The sequence below is a fragment of the Pongo pygmaeus genome, chromosome 15 (genome assembly GCF_028885625.2).
Source record: "Pongo pygmaeus isolate AG05252 chromosome 15, NHGRI_mPonPyg2-v2.0_pri, whole genome shotgun sequence".
In the NCBI taxonomy this organism is placed as follows: domain Eukaryota; kingdom Metazoa; phylum Chordata; class Mammalia; order Primates; family Hominidae; genus Pongo; species Pongo pygmaeus.
The window spans coordinates 45,055,476-45,078,117 of record NC_072388.2 but is presented as its reverse complement, the minus strand read 5'-3'; the positions used below and the strand labels follow the sequence as shown (position 1 = coordinate 45,078,117).

Sequence of the window (22,642 nt, the reverse complement as noted above, 5' to 3'; positions counted from 1 at the left end):
ATTAGAGAAATGTAAATCGAAACCACAATGAGATACCATCTCATGCCAGTTAGAATGGCCATCATTCAAAAGTCAGGAAACAACAGATGCTGGAGATGATGTGGAGAAATAGGAATGCTTTTACACCGTTGGTAGGAGTGTAAACTAGTTCAACCATTGTGGAAGACAGTGTGGCGATTCCTCAAGGATCTAGAACTAGAAATACCATTTGATCCAGCAATCCCATTACTGGGTATATACCCAAAGGATTATAAATCATTCTACTATAAAGACACATGCACATGTGTGTATACTGCAGCACTATTCACAATAGCAAAGACTTGCAACCTACCCAAACGTCCATCAATAATAGACTGGATAAAGAAAATGTGGCACATATACACAATGAAATACTATGTAGCCATAAAAAAGAATGAGTTCATGACTTTTGCAGGGACATGGATGAAGCTATAAACCATATTTCTCAGCAAACTTTCACAAGAACAGAAAACCAAACACCACATGTTTCTCACTCATAAGTAGAAGTTGATCAGTGAGAACACATAGACATTGGGAGGGGAACATCACCCACCAGGGCCTGTCGGGGGGGTGGGGGGCTAGGGGAGGGATAACATTAGGAGAAATACCTAATGTAGGTTATGGGTTGATGGGTGCAACAAAGCACTGTAGCACATATATACCTATGTAACAAAACTCCACGTTCTGCACATGTACTCTACCCCAGAACTTAAAGTATCATAAAAAAAAGAAGCAATAAAAACAATCTAAATATCTAAAAAAAGAAAAAGAATGAGGAGCAAATATGAATATATGGAAAGAATTTTGTGTAAGAGAACTTAATTTTTTTTATATTTAAGATTTAAATACAGAAAATTGAAAACTAAAAACCACGATTTGGCAGTAATCCACAGCTGCTAGCATTGAGCACCATTGGTGGTGGATACCACACTGCTTAGGCCAGCCACTGTGAGTGCATATTTGCTCCGTTATTCTTTCCTCCACTCAGGCCAGATTCAGCATCCCAACTCCCATGCTTATGCCCTAGGTGTCATATGGTGGGAACAGGGCATAAGTGGCTCCTCTCAGTGGATGTACTTGGAGTCATGTCCTAAACTATGACTCACAGATATAGAAAGCAGGGGTGGATGCTGAGTAGGCAAATATGGGACAAACATCCACGGCAGAGTTAAATGGTTAGATGGTAACATGCCTTACCTGGCTGAAATCATGATTGAGAGATAATGTACAGCACCATCAATTCCTTCAATATTTAACTAATGGGAGAATTTACTGCGAGTTTGAATCCAAACAAAAACTATCTCCAGCCTAGGATCATTTAAAGTCACCATAAAAAAACAGAATATTTGTATTTGAAGATGTATTTGATTATGAAAATGAAGTTCACAAATTAGAGAGAAAGATCAAGAGAGAGGAGCTGAAAGGTTTTACAGCCGTTCTTGTGCTATCAGTGAAAGCAGATAGTATTTTGAATATTATGCTGGATGGGACAGTCTGCTTAACAAGACAGTACTAAGGTTCTAATTAAAAGTACAGGCTGGGGATAAAGATATGTTGGCAAATGTGAGCACTAGGTCAAAACCTGTGAGACAAAGGATAGGAATAACTAAAGTGGAAGAAGAGGAATCTACAGTGAACCGCGAAAGATACTAGTTTCTAAATATCTTTATTGGACTAAATAATGTTACCTGCTACTTACTGACAAATAATTGAAAGTTCATTTTTCTAATACCTCATGTAGTCTTTATGTTTTATTATGTAAAATTTAGTATTAAAGTTTATAGAAAATAAAAATAAGCGGAGCAAGCAGTATTTTGGATCTTAAATTAATTAATTTATTTGACATCCTCATCTATCTCTACCTGTTGTAGACATCCTCATCTACCTGTACCTATTGCCCTGCCCTGGTGCCAATCATAACTAGAAAATATCAAAATGGGCATGGAGGATTCCAAGAAGAGTGGGCTAGTAGCCTGCTTCTTCTGGCCTTGCCTGAGGGAGACAGCAGGATGCTAAGAGGAGGCTGCATCCACATGGGTGTCCTACTCATTACTGAGGGAGGAGGATAGCACTACATTAGCAGAAGGAACGTCCCAGTTAGATTAACCCAAGAAAGACTCCCATGAGTAGTGAGTTATCTAGATTGTGTCCAAAAATTCATGTGTGCCTTGTCAGTGCTGCAAAGAAGATGAAATGATAGCAACTGGGTTTCAGTGATATGTAGATACTTTTTAACCGAAAAAAAGGACCAAGACTACAGTGTTGTGTGCCAGTACAGTGATTCAAAAGGGCAACTGAGTCTGTTCACACCCCGGGTATTGGGTATTATCAATTGGATGACTGAACAACATATGTTACTGCCATAAAAATCACCTATATACTCAGACAAATTTTTGGAAAGGAATGAAGAAGTGAAGGAAAGCTGAAGGGCAAGGATGTAAAAAAGAACATGACTAAGAAGTATCTAAAAAGCCATTTAAATTAGATTATTTATACTCAAGACTCTGATACCAGTAACTGGCAAATTTAAAATATTTTTCTCTTATTTGTCCTAGTAATTAAAATGGAATATTTGAAGGAAACTTTAGTTCCATCATAGGAAATAAAAGAAAGTATATTTTATTTGTACTTACGAGTATAGATGCCATAAATTTGCCATGTCATTACATTTAAATGTCTTGTATTCCTTAGTGCAGATTAAAAGATAAGAAATCCTACGGTAGCTTTAGAAGGAATTAGATAAACCCTGTGGTTATTTCCAGATACCTGGACTGGGGATATCCTCTCTGATTATTGAAACCCCTAGCAGTGCTGAGCTGAATTTTCATACTTGCCAAGTCAAATTGTTTCTTTCTCCCATTCTCAAGAATCTTTTTTTTCAACCTCACAATATCCAGCACCTACAATAGCCTGATAATTCTCAGAGAAAAGATCCATTCATAAGGAGCATCAGAATTCCAGATCTACCGAATTTATTGCATTTACATAAATGCTTGCCTTCCTCTCAAATACTAAAATGGCAACACCTTTATCCTAAAATTATACATATAATCATATTGAATCTCATTCACTTGGAATCTCATTACATCAAATTTCTCTTATTTCCTCTCACAAAAATGACCTTGTCATTAAGTTTTTCATGAATGTTTTAACATACTCAAGTATCTGTCATCTGCAATGTAAAACCGCTTCCAAAAATTTAAATAAACAAAAAAAAACATTTATACTATAATGACTATCTTCTCCCTTCACAGTAAAATTCTTTAAAAAAAATCCTCCAGAAACAAAAAACAGTAAAACTGATTATATTTTCTCTCATTCACCTCATTTACCCCTCAACAATGATAATCAATTTTCTGTTCTCACCACGATAGCTGAAATTGCTTTCATCCAAACCATTGACAGCTTACGTGTTCTTAAATAAAATAGAAACTTTGACCTCTCTACAGCATTTGACATTATTTACACTGACTCTTTGGAAAGCTTCTCTCCCACACCTTTTCTCCCTCTCTTATGACCTTTCAAGTTTTGGATTTCTCTATTCCTTTTGGCTCCTGCCTTGCATTTTATTTTAAGATTTTCATTGATCATCTCCCTCCATAAAGAGATTGTAACTATTTAGTATTAATGATGATGTAGAGGGGGAAATGAGCAGTCACAAGCATTTCTTCTCAGACTTTAAAATTAGTTTAACTGTTTGGAAGGGCTATTTGGCAGTATTATCAAGATATAACATGAGTGAAGGTCATGAGTGAAGTATCTGGATACCTAGCGCATGTAGCAGTTTGAAATGTGTGTGCTACAACCATCAGACAGTATTATTTTTCTTTACTACTTCTAATCACACTGCACTCAATTTCTTTTGCCAGCTGAGTAGCAGCAGTCCCTTTCATTACAACCAGGACATGTCCAGAACTTTCCAGTTAATTACAGTTTAAATTTTATCTCAAATCTACATTTTTATATTACTTGATTGAACTATATTTTATGTACAATAAACTATATATGTCAAGTACATAATTGGGTAAGTTTTGGAATATGTGATACACTTGTGAAATAACTGCAATCAAGACAGTGCACACTTCTTTCACTCCCCCGAATTTTCCATGTTCTTCTTTGCAATCAATCTGATCTTCCCACCACTCCTGTACCCTGCCAATTACTGATCTACATAGGTCAGATTGCATTTTCTAGAAATTCTTGTAAATGCGATCATATATTATGTGCACTTTCTGTATCTGACTTAATTCATTTAGCGTCATTATTTTGTGATTCATCCATGTTGTTACATGTGTTGAGAATTCACTTTTTATTGCCAAATAGTATTTCATTCTATGGAAAACATTTTGATACATTTATTTGTGGATAGATGTTTGGGCTATTTCCAGTTTTGAGCTTTTACAAATAATGTAGCTGTAAACATTTATCTACAAAAATTGATTGATAGAGGCGTATGATTTCATCTCTCTTGGATAAATTCCTAGTAGTGGAATGCTTGGGTTTCATATAAACATATAATAAGCATATGTTTAAATTTTTATAAAATTGCCAAGCTGTTTTTCAAAGTAGCTGGGCTCTTTTACATTCCCACCAGCGATATATGAGAGTTCCAGTTGCTCTACATCTTTACCAACACTTGGCACAGACAGACTTTTTCATTATTCTATTGAACATACTTTGATTTTATGTTCTTACGTTGACAGATGTTTGGGTTATCTCCAATTTTTTTGTTATTGTAAATGAAAGGGCTATAAACACTTGTTTCCAAATCTTTGTCATGACATATACTTTCATTTTGTTTTAATGTTGATAATTTTGGACTATGGCACTGTGGCTAGTATGTTGTGTTCAATCCAGGATCTTTTATATTCCTCTATGTTGATGCTTTTGTTTTAGCTAATAATTCATCTTTTCAAGTCATTCTGTTAGCTCATTCTCATCTTCTGTGGATGCTTGTTCAAATCTCCATCCTATTATTTAAGCCTTTGCTGAAGTGATTTGAGTTTGTCCCCAGTGACGTGGTTTATGGATCAATTTAAGATTGTGCGCATACGCAGAATCATCGGATCTCATCCTCCATTTTTTCTCTCCTGCGAGAATTCCCCTCACTTTCTGACAGCTGGCCATGGTTGTCCAGGATCCTTTTCCTTTTTTCTATATCCAGAAAGAAAGTGAGGTTTTTAGCAAAATTAGCTGCCTGTGATGAGCTGCTCTGTGTCTGTGGTCAGCCTGCAGGGAAAAACTGCAAGAAAATGGGAAATTGACAACTTTTTTGTCGTTTATCTAAGTTTGACTCCACTGAATCACTGAATACTTAGCTAGTTGTTTTTGTTTTGTTTTATCTGGAGTTTGTAGTTGCTCTCAGTGGGAAAGATGATCTGAATGAGGGGTTATATTTTCGCATTGAATGCCAGTATCTCAAATCCAATTATAAGACTATGTCCTACCCTCTCTCAGAACAGGTTAAAGTATGGCTTGAGGTACTCAGATGGTGGAGGGGCATGACCTACTCTTTAAGTCCCCTTTGCATTCTTCTTTTCTGGAAATGGGGCAGGGTAGAGTATTGAAAAAGACAAAATATTGATAGAATATTTGTATCTTATTGGCATTTACTTATCCCTCTTTATTGGTTACTTTCTTTCTTATCCTGGATGGCCCATTGGCATCTTTAAATCAACCACTGTTGACAAGTGTGTTTGTCAGGGCAAACTCTTTTTACCATCCTGGTTTATAAAGAAGGCTGGTGCTGGCAAGGAGTGGGCTTGAGGATCTGAATGTTTGCAGATGGACAGCTGTGAATGGGATGCTGATTTTCCCTTCCTCAGGCATCTTCAAATTCAGAGAATCATTCTGGATTTTTGGACTTTTTTCTCCCTCAACGTGGATTAAATGTTGGACTTTTCTCACTCAACTTGGATTGAATGTTGACATAGAGATCTAACAGCAAGTGAACTAATGCTGATTCAAAGACACCAAGAGAGGGGGCGAAATGGAAGGTGTGAAATCACAGAAACCATGGGTAAGCAAAAGCATATGAGCATACTCCCAATTTATGAAGGAAAAGTTTCAGTATTCTTTGGCAGGCTGACAACTCACAATTACAATGTTCTTTCTTTCTCCGCCTATTTAGTACTCATTCTAAGGAAGGATTGGGCCACCTCTAAATCATTTTAAGAGAAAGACTAGTCCCAGATTTCCATAGTTTTCTCATGCCTAGATACAAATCTGAGGACAACAGAGCTAAGTAAGTCACAATCTATGGAAAAGTCTCACTTGATATCATGCTACATTTCCAGGAATGAAAAACTGCAAATAAATAAGCCATCACTTGATATCCTGCTACATCACCAGGAATAAAAAGCTGGAAATAAATAAGCCATAAATAGAGAAGTGGTTAAACAAATTCCAGTGTTTCAATGCTGTGAAATACTATTCAACAGTTAACAAGTCTGAGGAAGGAACATGTATACTTACACGCAAGTATAACTATGTAACATAATTGGTAAAATAGCAATTTATAGAACAAATTGTGGAGTATGTTCTCATTTTTTGCAAAAATCATATGCACTTACATGCATGCATTTATCCTCCTTCTCCATTTACTTGCCAGAGATATTTGGGCAAGGTATTCAACCTCTCTATATCTGTTATCTCATCTATGAAAGAAATATAAAAATTTTCACAAGACAGAATAATAATAAAACAATTGAAACAACACAAATGTTCTGACTTGTTATAATCAAGAATGAATGAGTATAATTAGTTATTTATCATGAAATAAAAAACGACTACTCAAAAGCATTCTAGCCATTTGTGTTAGAATTGTCAGATGGGTTCTGAGTAAAAGAGATATGTGTACATAATTGCAGCTAATGAGGCATTGTTTTAAAGCCACCTCCACATCACCAGAGAAGTAAGAAAGAACTTTAGAGTCTCAATGGCTGCATGACTTCATTCGTAATGAAGTTATATAATCCTTTCCAGGTTGTATTCAGTTCTAGCTACCTAGTAATCATGTTCTCACCTCACCAGCAGGTGTTCAATGCTCAGAGCTCTATAGTTTCCATTACGGTGATTCAATTATTCTGTTTCTGCTTTTATGTCTACTGATACTTTCAGTGATCACCTACTGTCTCTCCCTTATTGCTCCCCTTTGTGGCTTTTGCTTACCCATGGTTTCTGTGGTTTCACGGCTTCCATTTTTACCCTCTCTTGGTTTCTTTACGTCTGTGTTAGTTCACTTCTGGTTAGATCTCCGTGTCAACATTCAATCCCTGACCCTCAACAGAGACAATTTAGTTCATTCAGTCACTAGGTAGTATAGAATCTAGTTCATTCAGTCACTAGGTAGTATAGAATCTTTGTTCACCTGTCAGAGCAGGTTTGGCTGCCCATACCAATGAGATGTGGCAATGTCACATTGTGAAATACCAGGCAATTTATATATAAGAACTCCTTCCAAACAGAAAATGGAAGTGACAGAGATTATGTGGTTTCTAGGGAGAACCCCGTTACCTGAACTTTTTTTTTTCCTTGCATTACATGGTAAGAAGTGTCTTGTACACCAGAAGGTCATTCTTGTGGCTGATGCGGAAAATTCATTCTGATAGTTCTATAATTTTTATCAGCAAGACAATAAGAATTTTGAAAATACAAATTGTTAATATTTAACTTAGCTTTAAACTGTTGATAAAGTTATGTTCACTTCTTGTTAAATCTCTGACCCCCAACCAAGAGTTATAATTGTTCAGTCAGTATGTCAGTAGTACAGAATCTCTATTTTAATCCAAGGACTCTCCCATAACTCACAAATGTATTCCTACAATTAACTGAATGACAATCTACTAGGCTAAATTTGGATTCAAATAAAAATTCTTGTAGTTTCCACATCAAACAAAATAAATTATTTTTAAGTAAATTTCTTAATTTTTAAAAACAGTTTACTTACAAAATCATCATCAGAGATTGGCTGAAGTTCAAATATTGCTAATGTACCTATTTTTAAGTGTCACTTTCAAATTTTAAAGTTATTATTCCAAAATTATATTTTATGCCACCCTTGGTTTTTTAACATTATATAAATCTCTTAAATAAATGTCTTTTTTTTTTTTTTTACTTTAGTTTAAAAAAACTCTACATTTATTTTACTTGGCCAATTATTTTTACATTTTATTGTTAGAATATGCTCTTAACTATAATGATTTGTAATTCACAGTGCCAATATATCGCAATATATTCCTGCTTATTTATAAGAATTCCAGGAAACAAAGTTTACTGAGAAGCAGTGCAAAGGTAAATTGATGCAAAAGTGTTGCTTTCTTCATTTGGAGATCTCTGTTGATTTAGGGTTGGGTTATTTTCAAATACAAAAAAAAATATTATCATTCAGTAAGACAGAGCCAAAAACTGTGTTATGCAGCCTGGGCATGCGCCATAGCAAAAGCTTTGACTTCTAACAACACCTGGAATAAATGTTTCTTCCCCTCAGAGCCAAGAGGATTGATACATGACTGGAGCCTGAATGGTAGAACTTTTTCAGAAGTGAGGAGTCTGTTGGCCCAGAAGATCTGAGGTAAAATCTGCCTCAAGATACCTTACAGTAAATGGTCAAATCTGAAGCCCTCCAATCAGACCCTGCCAAGCCAACATTCCTAAATCCTTTCTCTTGCCCTCTGATCTCTTAAAATGTGGCCCACACTTCAAATTGGGTAGACATATTTAAGCTCAACAATGGCCTTTCAACTGGCTGTTTTAGCAATACAGCTTTTCTTTTCTGGAAAGCCAGAACCATAGGTATTAATTTCTGTGCGCATTGGGCTATGAGCCTATTTGCTCTGTAACAGGAGCCTGCTATAAAAAGGTAAAAAAAAAAAAGTTCTACTATCCTCAACACAAAGTCATCTAATACAGCTTTAAGCTTGGAACTCTAACATGAATGGAGAAAACAAGACAGTAGAGATCATTGAGGAGGTTTTTATGGGACAGATTGCCTACGTTCTGTTACCCACGCCTTACTCCCATGGCTGTATCTACCTGTTAAAGAGGCTCAAAAGTAATTTTGTTCCGGATCAGAAGAAAAGAGAAATAGCCTACATTTCCGTTTCATTCTCCCAACTATACTTAAATACCACTCATTTCCTTCCCAAGTGAGCCAATGCAGAGAACCAGCAGTCACTGGCCCAGCTCAGTCAATGCTCAGGAACTTCAGATTGTAGACATATCCTCTTTAACAGGTCAAGGCATGGCTCCATGCAGCCCAGCAATTACGAACTAGAAAGAAGTGATCTGATCCCCATATACCAAACCCAATAATACTATTCAATTATTTAAATATTTCCATTTTGGATGAATATTTAGCAATGTGGAGAAATGCTCATGACCTCATAAGCAACAATGAGTAACAACAAATGATATATATAACCTTACCTACAATATGAATTCAATTTTGTTTGTATTAAAGGAGAGAAAAAAATGAAAAATAAGTAACATTTGTATTTGGATAGTAATTTTTGTGTTATTCTTTATGCAATTGGATACTAAATGTGAATTTTCTTCTTTGTTCAGCATTTTCAAAGAGACTCTAGAGTCTAAAATGAACAACCAATCAATTCTACAAACCTTGCATCGTGAGGAGTTGCTGCACCTCTTCTCCAGGATTTGCAAAAGGTGTAGTCCAAATCAAGTTCGGCTAGAACTGGTCTGTCATCGAGATATGGCTCATGAAAGAGACTGGTGTTTAGGAGGCTGGGAAAAGGAAATATTTTGAGACACTTCGTGTGTTCCGCACATGGAGGTGGCTTCCTTTTGCCTCAGGTGAAGGGAACTTCAACAAGAACACTCAGAGAGTTTGATCAGTGATCTTAGAATTTGCAGGACATAGGGACTGCCATTTGACTCACCTGTTAGAAGTCAGGAGGAAAGGTTACGTGGCTGGCACTTCTCATGTCTGGGAAGGAAAAACTGTGAAGTGCTGACCTAGATGAATGTTGCACTTCCGCTGATGAGTACGCAATGGCCAATGTTTTCCAGCGCCCAAATGTGGACCCAGCAACAGAGAGGCTGTCTGTAATCACTTTATAAGAGACACTAACAACAATGACCACTGGGACTAAAGAGAGCACAACGGAAGTAGTTCTGCCAGAAGGGCTGAGGAGACGGCTGAGCAACCACCCTCAGGGGAGACAGACCTACATCAAAGACACCTCAGCAGTCCCTTTCCCATGAAAGAAAGAGCTAGAAATTGTCCATTTGACAAACACACAAACCAGATCCCAGATTGCAATTGATTCAGATAATGAAAAGCTTGTTCTTTTCACTTGCTCTTCTAGCCTAACTTTGTAGGTGTTAGAAGCAGTTGCAGGCTAGGAGAGAAGTCGGAGCAATACAGAAGCCAGTTCTGCCTTTGCTTCAAGATCCACTGTCCACTCAGAGGCAGGCTGGCACATGGGGGATGAGAACATTCCAAGAAAGATGTGAATTTGGAATTTTCATTTATGCAGTAGATGGGGATTTACTTACTGAAAGGAACATGTTTTCGCAACTAATAGTGACCAAAAGAATTTGTACTTACTAAAAATTATCTTAAGAGCATGGGATTACCCTAGCATTTTGTTTCAGAAACTGAAATTAACAGAAAACTATAAAATTACTTTCTGCCTGAAACCTAAGAAGGCAAACTCATGCCAGAAACCAGTTACATTCACAATTATCTGGATTTTGTAATTTCCTACAATGAATAAAACTTATTATAAAGCAGAAAAGCCATCACTGTTTGTGTACGTGTTTGTGCATGTGTGCACATGCATGTGTGTATCTGACGTGTATCAGTGTAACCACCTGATCAATTCTGGCAATTCAGTACAAAATGTCAGACTAGATGTTTGGCATGAGGTAGGTATAAATAACTTCAGCATTGACTGAATTTTTAACATTTCAACCAGTTATCTGAATGTCATGGAGATCAAAATATGGAATGTGGTGACCTAAAATCTTTAGCCAAAAGGTTGAGCTTTGCAGAAGCTTGCATTTTAGGCATTATACATTAATTTGCTAACTAAACAATTTTGCCCTGCTTAGCCTTTTAATATTTCATAGGAATCTCACCGAGTACAGATAAAAAGTTCACAACAATTAGTTTCCAACTAGTATTTTAGCACACTGTAGCACAATGATTATTTTGCAATAATCAGTATCAAGATTAGAATACATAATTTATCCAGACAAAGCTACAAATTAACTATCTCACATTTTTTTTTCTCCCAACAAAGTATACAGTAATCCTGAATTCCCTATTGAACTACTTAAAAGTTCTGCAATTATACCAACAGAGGTGAAGGAAAAAGTATCAACATCTATACATACTTTTGCTGTGTAGTAAGAGCTGTTTTTATTCCCTAACCTTTGTCTCATACTTCACAGCAAATATGTGAAAATATTACCATTAATAAGCTTCTTGGATCTTTCTTTATTTGCTTTAAATTTTTTCTTTTATCTGTCTCTTTCAATACACATTTTTCTGAACACCTGGTGAACGTGTGGTATCTTTTAGGTGATAAGGATACATAAATAAATGCAAAGTTATGAAAAATGCTGGACATCACTAATCATTAGAGAATTGCAAATCAAAACCACAATGAGATACCATCTCATAACAGTTAGAATGACTGCTATTAAAAAGTTAAAAAATAGCAGATGCTGGCAAGGTTGCAGAGAAAAGGGAACCCTTATACATTGCTGGTGGGACTGTAAATTAGTCCAGCTACTCTGAAAAGCAGTGTGACAATTTCTCAAAGAACCTGAAACAGAATTACCATTTGACCCAGCAATCACATTACAGGATGTATACCCAAAAGAATATATATTGCTCTGCCATAAAGATGCATGCATGCATATGTCCATTGTAGCACTATTCACAACAGCAAAGACATGGAATCAACCTAAATACCCATCAATGGTAGACTAGATTTAAAAAAAGGTAGTATATATATATATATATATATATATATATATATATATACACCATAGAATACTGCACCACCAGAAAAAATGAATGAGATCATGTTCTTTGCTGTAACATGGATGGAACTGGAGGCCATTATCTCAAGCAAACTAATGCAGAAACAGAAAATCAAATATCTCATGTTCTCACTTATAAGTGGAAGCCAAACAAGAAAACATGGACACAAAGAGCAGAACAATAGACAACGAGGCCTACTTGAGGGTGGAGGCGGGTAAGAGGGAGAGGGTTAGAAAAATACCTACTGGCTACCATTCTTACTATCTGAATGATGGAATAATCTGTACATCAAACCCTTAGGACATGCAGTTTACCTATATGACAAACCTGCACATACACCTCTGAACCTAAAATAAAAGTTATAATGAAAAAAAAAAAAAGAAATGCAGAGTTGGCTCCTCTCACAAAATATCCATAGTCTTAGAAGGAAAAAAAGGAAAAAAGAAAGACTTGAAAACAGTTATAATTCAAGCTAGTATATGCTAAAATGGGGGTACATATAAGTTTGTATGTATCAAAATAAGAAAAAGCTCTTCATGTTTTCTAGGAAAATTTAGGATGTCTTTATAAGGTAGATTATGTACTGACCCCACATCTTACCCCTTTTGAATAAGTATAATCAAATTGCTCCCAATTGTGGGAAAAGCCAGACTTTTATTTTTTTTTATTTTATCATTAATTTATTTACATAGTCAAACATTTATTTAATTGTCTACTCCACATTTATTCATTCTGAATAATATTCTGAATATTATTTAGTTGTATGCTAAGGGGTTGCCCAGAGTTTACTTTTAACTTGAGGCTAGACTAAGATAATAATCTGGATTTGTATAGTCAGTTTCAATATTAATGGGTTCTTGAAATTTTTCTTGAAAGAATAGTTAACATTGAACAACTGAATTGGAAGCTATGAACATGGTTTTGTTTTAAAAGAGCTTAAAATGTTACAACCTCCTTAATTAAACTTAACTTTAGACACAATTATTGATAATAGTTCTTTAGTATAATACTTCACATACATTTAACAATTCGTTTCTTTTCCTTCACAGATGGAGGAATTCAATCCCAAGCACCTTCTAACTAGGGCTAGCCATTTTGAGAAACACAGTGTTATTATTTTTGTTTAATTTGCATTCAGTTTATGACATCTACTTCTTGTCACTACTGTTAATCATTTTTATTAAGAAAATGCAGCAAAATGCACAAATAATTATACAGATACTGTTTCTTAGATAAACATGTTGACAGATTGGAACTAAACTTTTTGCTGGCAGGCAGTGTTGGTATATGTGAGGAAATCAGTTTGCCCCCTCTAGATGGGTGCTGTGTTTAGACTGGCTTAAAATTATTTTTTCTAGTCAGGAGAAAAATTTCATTATCTTACATTTACTAGTAGTAAGACATAGAAAGTTGAATTTAGAGTAGAATTTATCCCCCAAAACAGAGAAAAAATTATATACATTCAGATGATTTTTACTGCATAAAATAAGGAATAATGAGGTTAACAAAAAGTCCATGTGTTAGAAAATAACTATTTTCATCACTCCATGATAACATCATATGATCTTAGAATATTTCTTGTTAATGTAAAAGCAGATAATAAAAAAATTAAGCAGAAAATTTCTGTAACTTTAGAATCCACTTAACAGACATTAATTCATTGAATGCTATATAGAGATTGCACTGAACAGCAAGAACATTTCTCTGTCCTCATTCTCAAAGAAATTTCAGAGTATTGAGAGACACATTTAAGTGCTAGGATTATGCATTCTTTGCCATAAGAACAAATGGAGAAACTTCTCACAGTGGCTGAGATGAAAAGGGGCAGAGGTTTTCACAGAGGCCTATCTAATGATATTTATTTAACTAAATTTACTGCCCACAAGCAGTATATGAGAGTGACAATTTCCCCACACCATTGTATATTATTGAGAAATAATTTTCTGTTTTGGGAAACTTCCCAAGACATTAAATATTTATTGAGCTTTTGTCGGAGAAAATAAAAATAAATGTAATAAATAATAATATAAATTGTAATAAAGGAATATGGGTCACAGTATTTGCTCTCAATTTCAAAGTCTATTAAGAAATTAGAGATAATTACCCCAAAAGTTAAATAATTATACAAAAGGAAGCTAATGCAATATAAATAATGAGAAGGACTGTGGCAGCTTTTAGGTGAAAAAAATTTACAGAAAATGAAGACCCTATGAACAAACAGATGACAAAACTTCAGAAAGAAAAGCTCTGTCTGCAAAAATATGATGGGTGTGGTTGTAATATATGGGACATACATTGATAAGGTCACGGGAAAGATGGAGGAAAGCCAGTAAGACACCATGGTATTAAGTGTATATGAAGAATATTAAGATACCTAAAGGAAACGTGCCTCTTTAGAACACTGCATTCATTTTCAAATTCAATCCATAAATATAGATAGAGCATGTTACTATGTGCCAGGCACTTGGGACAGAGAGAGCATAGAGCAAATGATTGCAGCCCTTGATATTTAGAACCTAAATATTTTCCTACAAAGAAATTCGACACAAAATATATATGCAACAGAATTATTCAGTGCCCTTTCACAGGTTCAAATTAAAATAATCTACATATGTGTGTCTACACATGTACATATATGTATATATTTACATTATATGTGCTTTGAATATATGTAAATTGTGTATCGATAAGTAGATAAATGAATACAATGAGGCTAATATTAAATAATGTATTTAATAACCAATCATTAATTAATTATGCTATACCAAGTACTGTACCAGTTACTTTACATATGATACTTTATTTGTAGTTTCTACAACTTTAAGAAATAACATTGTTAGAGTGATTTTATTAACAAGGCTATCATTATACTCCTGCTATCAAGAAGAATGAAAAAAATCACTTGAATAATATTGTCTACTTTTCTATATATTGAAATGAATGTTTTGTTGATAACTAAAATCTTAATTTTTTTCACAGAAAATGCTTCCAGAATATGCTCAGAACAATTTAAATTTCATAAAGATGTAGATGAGTTCTTACAATACTGAAGTTTGTCATACCACCATATTTCATGTGCATCTGAGTTGGAATTTAGAAATTATAACATCAAATTATATTCTTTAATTAATTGGGATATAAAATAATTTTAGAAGTTAAAATACTTAAAAATCAACAAATTCAAGTAATATAACCTATTTGGATTCTTTTTATTAAAATTTGGTCCAGTTTCAAATGATTTGTAACAGGTATTCCTAACAGACATTCTGTGATTTAGTTAAGTATTTTCTGAACTTTGATAGTTTACAGTTTGGTGTTAGGCATGGGTCACTGCCCTCACTATTACTATTAGGCAGAAGTGTGAAATTTGATTATTTAACAGCAGCACCAGAAGGAACAGTTATGAGAAGATTCCTGAAGTCATGTCTCCTTTATTTTCACTCCTGAAAATATGAATGTGTTTTTTAAAATTGATATTAAAACCACTGAAATTACTTTTCTGCCTTTCTTTTCACTCTTCCCTCTTCTCTCCTTTTCAGAGACAATAATAATTCTTGTTCATTTCATCATGCCCATCATTCTTACCGCCTAGCTCTTTTTCCTTCATTATCCAATTATCTTCAAGTTGTATTACAATCACTTCCAAACATGTCTACCTCTCCATATTTTCAAACAAACAGAAACAAAACAGTATCAATGACTATACATTTTCTCCTATCTAAATTTTGTCCTATCTGTCATCATGACAGTTTCAAATCCCTCCTATGCTACCCTTTTGTATTCTCTCCTTGATCCTTTCCTGAAAAGATCCTTTCCTGGAAAGATAATTCTCACATGTACTGTCATTTTTATTCTAAGCCTTTATTCAGTAAACAATTCTAAAGAAGATGAATTGTCTGAAAAAATTGTTTTCAATTATTTAAAATCTAATGCCTTTCTCTTCAGAAGCACTTTAGATATTCTATTCCTGAAGACAGGAGTCATTTTACATGATTGATTTTTCTATCAAGAGCATTCAATGCTGTGAAATTTAGTATAAAAATAAAATTAGCTACCTCTCTGCTATTCATTAATCAGAATCAAATTCATTCTTTGAGGAAGATACAAGTTTTTTTTTTATTATTATTTGGGCTGGCTGAATACCTGACTGCTTTAAAAACATTTTGAATAAATGAAACCAGTAACTTCAATGGGAAGTGATAGCCATATAAACCTTATTCTGTCATAGTTAGCATTTAGCTTTGTTCTGCAATGCTATGAACCAGCACTGTCTCTCCAGCTCCCTTTTTTCCTATCCCTCTCTCTCTCTCTTCCCCTCCCCTCTTATTACTTCCTTAATTCCCATTAACATTTTTTTTTCTGATAGCAAAAGCAAAGGATCTCAATTTAGAAGTAAGGTATTTTCTATTCAAGTCAAGAGAAAATTTTGTAAATATCTGAATGGCACATTGGCAACACTTTTAGAATTCATGGTGAGCATTTTATTGAATTTAACAATCTTAGAGTGTCAAGGTGTTGCCTTTTAAAAGTCTCTGACTAGGAAAGTTTGAGATTCAGTGAGAATATTCACAGCAACTTAAGTGCATAAATTTTCTAACTGGAAAGAATTTTAGAGAACTGCTATAATAATCACATTAGAGATGAGATACTGGAGGGGCAGGAGTGAGGGGTAACTCCCTCCTTGTTATCTCACTCACCAGTGTCAACATCTACTGGCAGACAAGATCTGGTTTTGTGTCCATACACAGAAGGGAAAGGTTTACACAGCCTCTGTCTGTCACAGATACTCCTGTTCTTCAGGTCACAGTTCTTCCATGCACAGATGCTGCTCAGTGAAGAGGTTCCAGAAATGCACTCTGAGCACCTTGATTTTCAAATTGTCCTACATTCTGGGTTAAGTATACACAAAAGAGGGTGCTGTACTGGCAACTCTTTGCCTTCTATAAAATCTCCAGTATAAAGCAGCTAAAGGAAATTAGCTTATTTATGGAAACTATGAAGATTTTAAAATAGTGATTCATCAACTGTTCTTATAATCAACCAGATAATAAATTTTACAAAATCTTTACTTAAAAATAAATGCCAAATTAACTGCAGTTGGATAGATGTGCACATAACCTCACTGAAATGAAGTCAGATATCAGTATATTAAACAAAGTTTTTGGATTTGAATCCTGCTCTGTCACTTAAGATCTGGGTGAACTTGGGCAAGCAAAACTCCCTGTAACTCAATCTTCTTAGCTTTAAAATAAGGATAATAAATGTACCTTTATCTTTGTGGCGTTGTGAAGATAAAACAAGTCAATACATATTGAACTCCTTGAATAGATCCTGAAACTTATTAAGGCTTCAAAGATGGAGTTCTTAATGATTGAATGTCATATTAAAAATATCCTTATTGTACATGCCTTGTCACGTATGGTCTCACAGTCATTCCAGTCAGTGCTCTGCTTACACCATTTTTCTTGCAGTCCCAGGATAGAGATAAGTATATAAGAAATTTGAGCATCTGTAAATTTTGCTATCTTCAAGCAGTCCTGGAGCCAATCTTCTCAAGGATCCCAAAGGATGATTGTATGCTAATATATCTAAATTCTTATATAAACATGTACAATATTTTTTCTTTTGGGAGATGAAACCCTTAAGAAATGAGGGATCCACGTATTCTAGGAATGCCCACAGAGAGGCCTAACACTTGATATAAGAAAGCTTGTTTTAACCATGTAAATATTTCCCGTGGCATAAAAGTTGCTAGTTACTTCTACAGTCACCTAAAGTTAAATCTGCTGCCTTATTTCATGTTTCCCATAGGCATGCCCTTGGCAAACACCACAAGTATAGTAATTCCAGAAGAAATTATCTCTAAGGAAGAATTATAATACTGTGTGTTAAGACTCAAATACTTTAATTTCTCTAGCTAAAATCATGTTTGATATTTGGTTATGAGAATGTGCTATGTGCTACAATGAATTGATCAGAACAGAAGAAAGGAGAAACAAGCTAAGAGAGCAAGAATAAGAGAAGTCATTAAGAAAATTAATTATTCTCTAGAGCACACTCTCAAAAACCTAGACATTTAGACATGGCCTCCAATTGTCCCAAAGAATCCAAACTGCAATGTGTGAGTGCGTGTGCATGCACACCCTGTGTGTGTATTCTACTTAGAGAACTAGTTTCTTACCTCTCATTCATCATTATCACCACCAAAGACGGAGAGGGAGAGGGAGATTAGGTAAGATTTGTTGCTAGACTTATTCTGAAAGTAGCTTGGTGATAACTTCACAGGTACTAGTACCAACAAAATATTAGTAATACAAATTTGCATGTTTAATATTGCTCTTTATTTTTTGTATCTTTTGGAATGACTGCCTGAGATTGCAACTGTTTTTCTTGCAGGACATAGAATTCACTTTTCTTTTCCTTATAAAGAGTGGATCAACAAAATTAAGTAAATATCAACAAATTGCTTCTTAAAAAGTTTGTTATTTTACTTTCCAACTAGTATAAGACTTTACCTGTCTCATTCAATCTTTAAATATTAATATCGTTGTTAATTATTTCTAATTTGACAGTTAAGATATTTCATTTTTGTGTTGTGTTTATTTTACTACTACCTTGGGCACATTTTTATAATTTTATTAATCCTATATATTTCCTCCTTTGTGAATTGTCTCTTTATGGTCTTTGTCTATTAATAGTGGGTTTTGACTTTTTATTTTTGTTTTTTTTGGAGACAGGGTCTCGCTCTGTTGCCCAGGCTGGAGTGCTGTGGTGTAATCTCGGCTCACTGCAATCTCCACTTTCCAGGTTCAAGTGATTCTCATGCGTCAGCCTCCCAGTTAGTTGACACTACAGGTGCCTGCCACCACACCTGGCTAATTTTTGTATTTTTATTAGAGACAGGGTTTCACCATGTTTGCCAGGCTGGTCTTGAACTCTTGACCTCAAGTGATCCTCCCACCTCGGCCTTCCAAAGTGCTGGGATTACAGCCTGAGCCACAGTGCCTGGCCTGACATTTTCTTTTGAATGTTCATTTGCTATAGATACTATCTATCTTATTTCCTTATTTTTTAATAGTTAATGTTTTTCTTCAGCTGTAGTTTTAACTTTTTGATATTTAGATAAAATTGTAATGTGTTGAGGTAAAATCTATTAACTTTTTTATACTTTATTATTATTATTATTTTTGATACAGGGTTTCACTTTTGTCACCCAGACTGGAGTGCAGTGGCGGGATCTTGGTGCACTGCAACCTCTGCCTCCCCAGGCTCAGGTGATTCTTCCACCTCAGCCTCCTGAGTAGCTGGGACTACAGCCATGCACCACCATGCCCAGCTAATTTCTTGTATTTTTAATAGAGACAGGGTTTCACTATGTTGTCCAGGCTGTCTCAAACTCCTAAGATCAAGTGATCTGCCTGCCTTGCCCTCCTAAAGTGCTGGGATTACAGGCGTGAGCTACCGCGCTTAACCTTATTTTATTACTTTTATGCGCAGAAAGTGATTTTCATCCAGAGATGAGGCAAATTTTCACCTGCATTTTCATCTAGCTAGTTTATTTTCACATTTAAGCACTTCAGAGCAATTAAGTTTCTTGAATGTAGGAGAAATAGACATATTAATTTATTGCTGAATACCATAATTTCTCAATATATTTTATTGCACAAATCAAAATTTCACCATTCTATCATAATATTTATTAAATATCAAATGTGAAATCACAGAAGAAAAGTCATGTGCACCCAGCAGTCAAGTCAGATATCACCAGGAGAAGGCTATCATGTTGCCTCCCAAGACTCTTCCTAGAAAGGCGATTCCATGATAAATTTACTGTAATACAGGGACTGGCTTTCTGACTGCCATAGTCTGAATCATGATTTGTCAATACATTAGAAATAGACTTTTCTAGTTTACACTCCCACCAACAGTGTCGCTTCTCCACAACCTCGCCAGCATCTTTTTTTTTTTTTGACTTTTAATAATAGGCATTCTGATGGTGTTAGATGGTATCTCATTGTGGTTTTGATTTGTATTTCTCTAATAATCAGTGATATTGCTCTTTTTTTCTCATATGATTGTTGGCTACATGAATGTCTTCTTCAGCCATTGTGGAAGACAGTGTGGTGATTCCTCAATGACCAAAAGACAGAAATACTATTTGACCCAGTAATCCTATTACAGGAATATACCCAAAAGAATATAAATCATTCTATTATAAAGACACATGCATGCACATATTTATTGCAGCACTACTCACAATAGCAAAGACATGGAATCAACCTACATGCCCATCAATTATAGACTGGAAAAGAAATCGCGGTACATACATATCATGGAATACTACGCAGCCATAAAAAAATGAATGAGATCATGTCCTTTCAGGAATATGGATGGAGCTGGAGGCCACTATCCTTAGCAAACTAATGCAGGAACAGAAAGCCAAATACCACATGTTCTCACTTATAAGTGAGAACTCTTACTTTTAATGACAAAAACTGCAATTGCTTTTGCACCAACCTAATAAATGATGAGAGCTCATGGACATATAGAGGGAAACAGCAAACACGGTAACCTATTGGAAAGTGGAAGGTAGCAGGAGGGAAAGGATCAGAATAATAACTAATGGGCACTAGGCTTAATACCTGAGTGATGAAATAATCTGTATAACAAACCCCCATGATATCTATGTAAAAAACCTGCACTTGTACCCACCCTTCAACTTAAGTTTTTAAAAAAGAAAGAGTCCAGAAATAAACAACTCACAAGTTTCCAAAACAAAATAAAGAAAATAATATATGTATATTGCATAAATATACAAACATTAAATACTGTACACAATAAAATAAGAAAATTCTAACACACCCTTCTCTCTTGCCAATCTCGGTGTATATTCTAGAGGTAGCCAGTTTTTGGTACTTTCTCTCGCTCTGATTTTTTATTCCTGTCACACACACACAAACCCACAAATATATGTGTATGCACATACAGACACGCACAGGCACATAGCCACACAAACACATCTACCTTGGAAATTTAAAAATCAATATTATACTTTTAAAAATATATAGTTAAAAAAGAAAACAGAGTAAGTGCAAATACACAAAACATATAAAAGTATATTTGCTACAATTTTTCAGCAGATAATATATCTCATCTACCCCTAATTCACCAAGATTTTTGTTTTGCCTGTCTTTTTCTTCTTAAATTAATAAGAGTTGTTGCATTTGGTAAAATATTTTTTATGTTCATGAGGTGAATTACATTGATAAATTTATGTGATGGTGAATGACATTATATTCATGGTATTTGTGCTACTTTATCCTGATATATAGATTCTAGTACTCTGCTTCATTTTGTCTGAAAATATTTTGTATTCAAATTTTTAATTGAAAAAATGTTTGCAAATTTCTTGTATTTTTTCCAATTTTGGTATAAAAATAAGTTAGATATCTTTCCCACTTTATGTGAAATATTTTGTGTAAAATAGAAACTAACTGCCTCTTGGATTGGTAAACATACCAATAAAAAGTGTCCTTTATAAAACTGTTTTACTACAGATTCAATTTATTTAATGGCTATATTTTATTTGTTTGCTATAAATTCATGAGTTAAAATTATTAATTAATATATTCCTGTAAAACTATCAGTTACATTTAAGTCTTTGAATGTACTGGCATGCAATTCATCCTGGTTATTGTTTTACATATATTACAGTTTCTACTACATTACAATTTTGTTTCCTTTTTTATTCCTAATTTTATTTATGTTTTCTTTTTTTAATTCCCTGTGATTTTTATTACTAGACATTTGTGCAATATTTTATTTTATTTTTTTGGAAAGAACAAGCACCAAAAATTAACCTCTGTTTTTGGATCAATTTAAGCAATATTTCGTTTTATCAACATTAATTGCTTTATTAAATTTACTTTTGTTTTAGTGTACACTACTTTTTTTAAATTGCTGTTAATTTTCAAAATGTATTTTTTGATAGTATTTGTTGCTATATATTTACCTATAATTTCTATCAGTTTGACAAGATTTCTCCTAAATACTAATTTAATTGGTATTATTGTTGCTGAACTTTATAAATTTTGATATATATTTTTCTGAAATTGCATATTTTCAGTTCTTCTGGGATCGTTTTACTTAGATAAATGTCTCTTTAAGTAAAGAGCAAATATTAAGAACTTTATTAGTAATAAAGTACAGTCAAAAGAATAAGGCTGAAGACAAGTAAAAATTGAGTGATAAATGAATTGGTAAGTAATGGTGCAATCTTAGTGAGGCAAACTGATACATTTTCTAGATACTTTTAAAAAGTTAGTGTATACAAAATCACAGAGTTCAATTTAAACTTTAAAAATATAAATACTTCAAGAACAAAAAAGAAAGAATGCAGTCTTAGATGCTCCTGACGTACCTACTATGCGCCAACCATGTTCAATTATTCTTTAAATTTTCTGCAAGGAATATGGAATTATCATAAATTATCAGGCCATCATCTTACCATTCTCCTAATTTCTATCCAAATTGTTAAATCAGAAAGCAGATCACTGAAAACAAATTCAAAAAGAAAACAAATCTAGTAAGGGAAGTATCATAATTGCA

General features: G+C 34.3%; 1 long non-coding RNA gene across 1 annotated transcript in view; it reads right to left on the bottom strand.

Annotated features, from left to right (window-relative positions):
- Positions 1-22,642, bottom strand: part of LOC129012775 (uncharacterized) — a 28,795-nt gene that overhangs the window by 4,118 nt on the left and 2,035 nt on the right. The window contains exon 2 of the long non-coding RNA XR_008493714.2: positions 7,534-7,630. This is a non-coding gene — a long non-coding RNA (uncharacterized LOC129012775). The remainder of the gene's footprint in view (positions 1-7,533; positions 7,631-22,642) is intronic.